The sequence below is a fragment of the Schistocerca cancellata genome, chromosome 1 (assembly GCF_023864275.1).
Source record: "Schistocerca cancellata isolate TAMUIC-IGC-003103 chromosome 1, iqSchCanc2.1, whole genome shotgun sequence".
NCBI lineage: Eukaryota > Metazoa > Arthropoda > Insecta > Orthoptera > Acrididae > Schistocerca > Schistocerca cancellata.
This window is the reverse complement of record NC_064626.1, coordinates 193,743,836-193,752,044: the sequence shown is the minus strand read 5'-3', so window position 1 is coordinate 193,752,044 and position 8,209 is coordinate 193,743,836. Positions and strand designations below refer to the sequence as shown.

The following is an 8,209-nucleotide window of genomic DNA, read 5'->3' as shown; positions in this document are numbered from 1 at the left end:
GTATTGTCCAACGAGGACATTCAAAACTACCTGTCTGACCAGTGCATAACGGCTGTACATAGTCATGAATAGGGTGGACAAGGACTTCGTACCAACCCTTACCATCTTCTTGACATTTGACAGAGTTCAACTTCCATTGAGCATTAAAGCGTGCTATGAGATAATTTCAGTTCACTCTTACATCCCCAACCCTACGCGTTGCTATCGGTGTCAGCTATTTAATCCTAGCAGCTAGTTGTTCCAATCTGGCCAAATGTGTTACGTGTGGTAAGGATGCCCATGAGGGTGCTTGTCCACCTCCATCTCCCCGTTGCATCAACTGTATGGCCGACCACGCTGCTTCCTCTAGAGACTACGCCATTTTCAAAGCTGAACGACTTACTCAGGAAATCCGAGTGAAAGAAAAGGTGTCTTCATATGCTGCTCATAAGTTAATTCCCACTCGAAAGCCCACTGTGCCTCCTGCAGGTAAATATAGCACTGTCCTTTTATCTCCTCGGCCTACTAAGGAGACACACGCAGACTTGAAATCTCACCTTTAATGCCACAGTCGTCAGATCGGCCAGCGCAATGATCACCTGTTCAACCTCCCCACTATCACCTGCTCACTCTATGGCTCACCTTTCATCGGCTCCTGCTAAATCACGAGCCCCAATATCAGACACCCAGACTTCCAAAAAAGAGCCTACTCGCAACGACTTTTTACGTACCCTGACATCACAACCATCGATTCCTCCCTCATCTCATCGTCGTGTTTCCAAAAAGGCTCATAAGAAACAAATTTCCTCTCCTTCTCTGCCATGATGTGTTTCATCTACAGCGCCACCCAGCAGTAACCACCATCGGCCGTCTTCCGTGTCGCCAAGGCGCACTGCTAGTGGCCAATCAAATGGACAATCGCTGGTGACAGGAGCTGGACCCGAACAACCTATGGATCAGGATCTTCTGCCTTTGGCTGAATGCCATTCCACGCTGTCGGCCGCTGGCTCTCAGCAGTAGTTGAGTTGACAGCAACCGTGGTAAGATTCTTCCCTTTTCTGTCCACGCTATGTCAATTATCCATTGGAATATCAGTGTCATTTGAGCCAATCGGGATGAATTGTCGATCCTCTTACAATCCTACTCGCCGGTCATCCTCCGTCTTCAGGAAACAAAGCTGCATCCCCACGATCGCTTTGTTTTCCCCCATTTTCAATCAGTCCGTTTTGATCTCCCCTCTGTTGAAGGCACTCCAGCACATGGAAGACTCATGATTTTTCTCCATGATACTATCCATATCCCCTTAAAGAGTTCCTTCCAAGCTGTTGGTGTCCATCTTTCCCTTTCTGGATACACCTCTATGTATTGTATACATTCCATCGTCCACACCGATGGAAAGAGCTGAACCCTTCATCTCCTTGGTCAGCTCCCGCCACCCTATTTGCTGGTTGGGGACTTCAATGCCCACCACGCACTTTGGGGATTTCTGCATCCTTGTGTTAGAGGCTCTCTATTAATTGACCTCTTCCACCAAGCGGATCTTGTTTCCCTCAACACTGGGAACCTACTTTTCTGCCTATTTCCACGACAAATTTCTCTTATTTGGACCTTTCGGTCGGTACCGTTCAGCTATTTGGGTGATTTGAATTGTTCGCTCTTGCTGATACACACTAGAGTGACCATTTTCCATGTATCCTTACATTGCAGCCACAACTGCCATCTATGTGCCTGAGACACCGAATGTTTGCCCAAGTCGATTTGAGACTTTTTTCGTCCCTAGCGACATTCGATGCCCGTTACTTTCCTAGCGTCGACGATCAGATGTATTCTTACAGACGCAGAACGTACAATACCTCGCACCTCCGATTTGCCACCCCCCCCCCCCCCGCCCCAGTTCCTTGGTGGAACGAGGCGTGCTGTGGCGCAATATGTGAGCAAAGACGTGCACTTCGCGTTTTCCGCCACCATCCTACTTTGGCAAACAGTAGCCACTATAAGCAATTATGTGTGCGATGCCGTCTCATCTTCCGCGATAGCAAGAAGGCAAGCAGGGACTCCTTTACTAGTTCCTGTACGACCTTCACTCCCTCCTAGTAGTTTGGAGTAGAATTCTATAGTTAACTGGCGCATCTAGCTTCTCCCCGATCCCTGGGCTCACTATTGCGCATGATACCTTAGTGGACCGAGCCGTAATTTCTAACTCACTGGGTCAACAGATTTTGAGCCCTTCAAATTACCTACCAGCCTTTCCCCTGAAGAAACGTGCTGCGGAAGTGCGACCTCTTGCTTTCTCCTCTCAAAATCGCGAAAGCTATGATACTGTTTTCTCCATGCAGGATCTCCAACACGCACTCTATTCTTCTCGGTCTTCCGCCCCAGGACCGGATAGTATCCATATCAAACTGTTGTTGCATTTATCATACCATAGTCTGCGCTACCTCCTTAGCCTTTATAATCGAATTTGGACCGACAGTTTTTTCCAGAAGATGGAGGGAGGCTATCGTCGTTCCTGTTCGAAAACCTGGAAAGGACAAACATCTCCCCTCCAGCCATCGCCCCATTTCTCTCACGAGTAGTGTATGTAAGGTTTTGGACAGTATAGTCAATTGTCATTTAGCCTGGAGGCTGTAGTCCCAAAGTCTTTAAACACCTAGCCAATGCGGTTTCCGAAAGCATCATTCTGCGGTTGACGATCTTGTTCCTCTCTCCACTTAAGTCATGAACAATCTTCTCAGGAAACACCAAACAGTAACAATATTTTTTGATCTGGAGAGAGCATACGATACCTGTTGGAGGACAAGCAACCTCCGCACACTGTTCTTTCGGGGTTTTCGAGGTGGGCTACCCCTTTTATTCGTGAATTTGACAGCGCGCGCATTTAGAGTGCGGGTGGACACTACTCTCTCCCATACTTTCTCCCAAGAAAACAAGGTGCCCCAGGGCTTCGTGCTGTTGTACTGTTTGCCATCGCCATAAATCCAATGATGGATTGTTTCCTTCCCGATGTCTCGAGCTCCTTCTTCGTCGACGATTTTGCGATCTACTACAGCTCTCACTGGACCAGCATTCTTGTACGACATCTTCAAGGATGTCTCGATCGCCTCCACTCGTGGAGCATCGAAACTGGCTTCCGTTTTTCACCCAGTAAGACCGTTTGTATCAATTTTTGGCGACGTACGGAGTTTCTTCCGCCCTCCTTACATCTAGGTCCTGTCAACCTTCCGTTTTCAGACGTCGCTAAATTCTTGGGTCTTATGTTTGACAGAAAACAATGCTGGTCCTCCCACGTTTCCTATCTTTCGGCTCGCTGTCTGCGATCACTTAACACCCTCCGTGTCCTGAATGGTACCTCCTGGGGAGCGGACCGAGTGGTCCTTCTCCGCCTCTATCGCGCCTTAGTGCGCTCGAAATTGGATTATGGAAGCATAGTCTACTCCTCTGCTCGGCCGTCTATTCTTCGGCGTCTCGACTCTATCCACCACCGTGGATTACGTTTAGTGTCTGGAGCTTTTTACACTAGCCCTGTGGACAGCCTTTATGCTGAGACTGCTGAACCTCCGCTGTCCAATCGGCGAGCAGTCCTCCTGAGTCGTTATGCTAGCCGTCTGTCTTCCATGCCTGCTAATCCAGCCCACGACCTTTTTTTCGACGCCTCCTTTGATGTAGGGTATGCAGGCCGCCCCTCCTCCCTACTACCCCCGGGAGTCCGCTTCCGTCAACTGCTCCATTCTCTTTCCTTCCGCTTTCCTAAAACCTTCCTGACAACTTGGGGTACAGCACCGCCTTGGCTCCGTCCCCGGATCTGCCTGCTCCGTGACCTTTGTCAATTTCCCAAAGATGGTACCCCTACACTTGTTTATCGTCGGGCATTTGCTGCTCTATGTGCAGAAATGACGGACGCCACATTTATTTACACCGACGGCTCGAAAACATCGTTAGGTGTAGGGAGTGCCTATATTGTTGGCGACACCCCAAATCGCTTTCGGCTTCCCGACCAGTGTTCGGTTTATACTGCGGAGCTTTACGCTGTTCTCCAGGCTGTCCACTACATCCGCCGCCATCAGCGGATACAGTACGTTATCTGCTCAGATTCTCTCAGCTCTCTCCTCACTCTCCAAGCTCTTTACCCTGTGCACCCTCTGGTCCACCGGATTCAGGACTGTCTGCGCTTGCTTCACCTGAGGGGCGTCTCGGTGGCGTTCCTCTGGCTCCCGGGACACGCTGGTATCTGTGGGAATGAGGCGGCCGATATAGCGGCCAAGGCCGCAGTCTCTCTTCCTCGGCCAGCTATTCAGTCGCTTCCCTTCACCGATCTTCGGAACGATTTATGTCGCCATGTTGCTCATTTATGGCATGCCCATTGGTCGGCACTTCCCTGTAATAAATTGCGGGAAGTGAAAGCCCTTCCTTGCGCTTGGACCTCTTCCTCCCGAACGCGTCGTCGGGAGGAGGTAATTTTAGCTAGACTCCGGATAGGGCATTGTCGTTTTAGCCATCGACATCTTTTAAGCGGCGATCCTCCCCCACTCTGTCCCCACTGTTCTCAGCTGTGGACGGTAAGACACCTTTTAATTGAATGCCCCTATTTTAATCCGTTACGCTCCCGTCTACAGCTATCGCCTGATCTGTCGTCGATTTTAGCAGATGACACGCGCTCCGCCGACCGCGTTCTACAGTTTATTAGTGACAGTGAAATGACGTCAGTCATTTGAAGCTTTTTTTTGGGGACAATCACCCCCTTTCTGTAGTGGATTTTTAAGCAGTCTTCTATTTTTAGTTTCTCCAATTTTCTGACTTTGTTCCCATTGCTGCTGGTTTTAAATTTCGGTTTTTTACTGTCTTAAGTCACGGGCTGGGCGCTAATGACCATAGAAGTTTTGCGCCCTAAAACCACAAAAAAAAAAAAAAAAAAAAAAACCCTCCGTGTGCTGAATGGTACATCCTGGGGAGCGGACCGAGTGGTCCTTCTTTGCCTTGAAAGGTCTCTGTTAAATTCCTTTCATGTTGATTTCTTAAATCTGTTCATTTACGGCATACATTCCTCTTCTAAATTTACTGTGGCGTTTCTGACTATCTAGGAGGAGACTGAGTAGCGGAACGTGTTACTTTTACACATAAACAAGAACGATCTGTCACACTACTAGATTTTAAAACACAGTTTATATGTAATTCATGTCACACAGTCTCATACGGAACCTACATTCGTTTCCTTTTATATACTGTATATGATAAGATACTGTCATCCCCCTTCCTTTCTGTGTCAGAGGATGAATGAGCAAATGTATTTCTAGTTGCATGCTTCAGGGTACCAGACAAGCCTGTGTGCTAGAGAACATTAAGACCAACGTCAGAACAGGTAGCTACGCTTTCTAAAAGCAGAGAAGTTTCTATTCTTAGTATGGTCCTATCCGTCCCTTGTCATGTTGGTATAGGAAGCTGCCTCTGGTCACTTCCGTTTGTATTTGTGAGGCACCCCTCAGGTAGGAGCCCAGGTCAGGCTGTCGGCGGCGAGCGTCTGAAGTGGTAAGATCTCCGGCTAAGCGCATGTCTGCTAAGTCCATAGGACAATGGATTTCTTAAGTTCAGCCTAACTGAAAATTTAATCACCTTTATTTCAGGTTTAGTTCTAAAATATCTGTTATCTTAAATTGCAACGCAGTGTGATTCGAGTGTACAGTTCAGAATATCTTCAAGTAGTTGCTTTGTCACTACTTTGTTAGTAAAGTGGAACCACATGTTGATCAGTAACTCTAACTAAGATCATCAGCCTTAAATGCGAATGTGCGTGAGATTATAACGTCTCGTCTTGACAATATTTTTCAATATAGCAACTTTTCTTTATATTCAACCCACGTGGGGTGTACTTTGAGAGACCAGTACCACGTGCTTATACAATTGTTTGACCCATCAGGTTAATAGTAAGACGTTAGTAACCAGTTCGAGGTTTTTCTTTAGTAAATTGCGTTTCGATTTAATTTATTTTAGTTATCAAAATTATTGTGGAGTTACACTCTTTGTGTAAACCAAGTTGACCACGTGAAACATGTGGTGTGAGCATCAAAGTAGCCCTCAGCTATTCTTTTCGGGAAGATTTCACAGAGTTGGTATGGATTTAGTATACCACTGTGTGGTAATTTCACGACGGACAGGATTGCGCTACGAACGTAACTTCTTTGGGTGAAAATTGAATCGGTTGGTTGTGGCTAATTTCCTCTTGCATATGTTTCAACGTTCTTTGTGTGTTATTTTATGAATGCAGTGTTGTATGCAGTCTCCCAATCTTGGCTCCATACTTGATGTGTTCCGTAAGATTACAATCTCACATTTTCACAATCCTAAATAAGGCACCAGTTCAGTTATGAATCAAGTTTAAGATGCTGAAATTTCAGTGATAAATGTGAAAATAAATTTCCAAATATAAACTGATCTATTTCTTTTTATTTAAATTCTCTTATATATATATATAATCACCGGTTGTCGTATGACTATTAAAAGATTATAATTGTTAGTCTGGTTGAGAATTTGGTAAGCTAGACTGGATACCTGGTGAAACAGTTGCACAGTAATGCAAGGTTAACTTCCCCAGACAGCTCACAGCTTTTAAACCGCTTTTATTGTCTATCAGCACCGCTTTCAGAATAAATTAGTGCAACAACATTGCAGCCTTTATCGAGCCTTAATGCGCTCGAAATTGGACTATGGAAGCATAGTTTACTCCTCTGCTCGGCCGTCTATTCTTCGACGTCTAGACTCTGTCCACCACCGTGGATTGCTTTTAGCATCTGGAGCTTTTTACACCAGCCCCGTGGAAAGCCTTCATGCTGAGACAGCTGAACTTCTGCTGTACAATCAGCGAGCTGTCCTGAGCCGTTACACTAGCCATCTGCCTGCTCGTCCAGCCCATGACCTATTTTTCCACACCTCATTGCATTTATAGTGTATGCAGGCCACCCTTCCTCTCTAATACCATCAACTGCTACATTCTCTTTCCTTCAACTTTCCTAGAACATTCTTGACAACTTGGGGTACAGTACCACCCTTGGAGTCGCCTCTGGACCTGCCTGCTCTGTGACCTTTGCCAGCTTCCCAAGGATGGAACCCCTTCTCTCGTTTATCGTTGGGCATTTGCTGCTCGATGTGCACAAATGGAGGATGCCACATTTATTGACAATGACGGCTCAAAAACGATCATTTGGTGTTGGGATTGCCTATATTATTGGCGACACCCATTACAAATTTTGGCTTCCCGACCAATGTTCGGTTTTTACTGCATAGCTTTACACTGTTCTCCAGGTTGTCCAATACATCTGCCGCTATAAGCGGACACAGTATATTATATGCTCAGATTCGCTCAGCTCTCTCCTCAGCCTCCAAGCTCTATATCCTGTCCACCCTCTTGTCCACCAGATTCAGGACTGCCTCCACTTGGGGGGTGTCTGTGGCATTCCTCTGGATCTCAGGACACGTTGGTAGTAGGGAGACAAGGTATGTTCTGCCCCACATTCCATTGTTGTGAAATTTATTCAAGATGGTGGTGATTACGTCATCCAAGATGACGTCATCTAAGATGGTGGATTTTGGCGGAAGTTAGAATTTCGGCGTGAAGATAGAGCAATTGGACTACCTCCACTAACCTAACCCTCCAAAAAAATTGTTTGGAAATTCAATTTCCAGCAGGATAATGTCACACCACGAAAATGGAGGGGAGAATACACCAATTGGGCTACGTCCACTAACATAACCCCCAACCCCCTAGAAAGTGGCGATAAGTTCAAATTCCAGCGCGATAATAGCGGGAAAACTGGACTAGTCTTTATTACTATTATTATTATTTAAACAATATCATGCAGGTGTGTCCATCATGAGGTCCGGACTGCAACTGGCTTAGTTCATATTCACGTCATCAGAGGGTGCCACCCTTATGTCAGATCATCATGCAACTACCATTATTGAAGAAGGCTGCACCCAGTGTATCCACTACCACGAGGTTCAGTGTCTTTTTCATATCACCGACACCAGAGGACGCCACCATGACGTCGGGTGTTGACGCAAGATCATCTGCTTTCTCTCTCACTGCCTCACTGGCCCATGACCGTCCGACCGCTCACAGCCTTAGGTCGCTTGGCGCCAAAGTTGTTTGCTGGACTGTGGAATCCACCTTGACATCACACAACCGCCGGTCCACCACGTGGTTTGCTCGACAAATAACCCTCTCGCTAAGTTAACTGAT

General features: G+C 46.6%; 1 protein-coding gene across 1 annotated transcript in view; it reads left to right on the top strand.

Annotated features, from left to right (window-relative positions):
• Positions 1 to 8,209, top strand: part of LOC126162610 (uncharacterized protein C2orf16-like) — a 29,200-nt gene that overhangs the window by 20,399 nt on the left and 592 nt on the right. The window lies entirely within an intron of this gene.